This window comes from Sinocyclocheilus rhinocerous, unplaced genomic scaffold, assembly GCF_001515625.1.
Source record: "Sinocyclocheilus rhinocerous isolate Xijiao unplaced genomic scaffold, SAMN03320098_v1.1 scaffold1892, whole genome shotgun sequence".
NCBI classification, from domain to species: domain Eukaryota; kingdom Metazoa; phylum Chordata; class Actinopteri; order Cypriniformes; family Cyprinidae; genus Sinocyclocheilus; species Sinocyclocheilus rhinocerous.
Window position 1 is genome coordinate 146,601 of NW_015652347.1, and position 1,175 is coordinate 147,775.

General features: G+C 42.7%; 1 protein-coding gene across 1 annotated transcript in view; it reads right to left on the reverse strand.

Annotated features, from left to right (window-relative positions):
• Nucleotides 1–1,175, reverse strand: part of LOC107714885 (neurexin-2-like) — a 368,434-nt gene that overhangs the window by 55,327 nt on the left and 311,932 nt on the right. The window lies entirely within an intron of this gene.

Genomic DNA, 1,175 nt, shown 5'->3' on the forward strand with positions numbered 1-1,175 from the left:
CACCAGTCACTGTAAGACCCGCCCTCTAATATACGCCAGTCACTGTAAGCCCCGACCTCTAATATACACCAGTCAATGTAAGCCACTGTAAGCCCCGCCCTCAAATATGCACCAGTCACTGTAAGACCCGCCCTCTAATATACGCCAGTCACTGTAAGCCCCGACCTCTAATATACACCAGTCAATGTAAGCCACTGTAAGCCCCGCCCTCAAATATGCACCAGTCACTGTAAGACCCGCCCTCTAATATACGCCAGTCACTGTAAGCCCCGACCTCTAATATACACCAGTCAATGTAAGCCACTGTAAGCCCCGCCCTCTAATATACACCAGTCACTCTAAGCCCCGCCCTCTAATATACGCAGTCCCTGTAAGCCCCGACCTCTAATATACACCAGTCACTGTAAGCCACTGTAAGCCCCGCCCTCTAATATACACCAGTCACTGTAAGCCACTGTAAGCCCCGCCCTTTAAAGTCGGCATGAAACGGAAGTAGCGATTATCTTTTTTTTTCTACTGTGACGTCTATGCGAGTGAAACGCCATCTGAAATGAGAGGGCGGGACTTGATTTTGTCCTTCTGGAATTGATTGGATCATTGGAAGTTGAGGCGTTGCTAACAAAATGGAGGCAGATCTGAATGCCAGTTTGCAGTTAGTTGTGGGGGGATTTCTCTCCACTGGATTCACCGCCGACTCCCTAGCATGAAGACATTTTATATCTATTGAGGAAGACTACGACAAGGACGATCATCGGCACAAACATGCCTAACAGCGCGCGCGCGCGCGTGCAAGAGAGAGAGAGAGAGAGAGAGAGAGAGAGATATTTGGCGTATATTACGCCAAATTACTGTATTATATTACTTAGATGTATATTTTGCTTCTGTAAATATGTCTAATCCCTTATTTTATTTTTATTTCTAGTTTATATACTTACATACATTAGTAATTCATTTTGCACTACATGCTACATATTTTTTTATATATTATTATTATTACTATTATTATTACTATTATTCTTTTTCTTTCTGTTAATACATATGTGCACTATTTGTAAGCAGTCCAGCTGCAATTGCTTTGGCAATACAAATGTATAATTTTTGTCATGCCAATAAAGCACTCTTAAATTTTGAGAGAGAGAGAGAGAAAGAGAGAGAGAGAGAGAGAGAGAGAGATC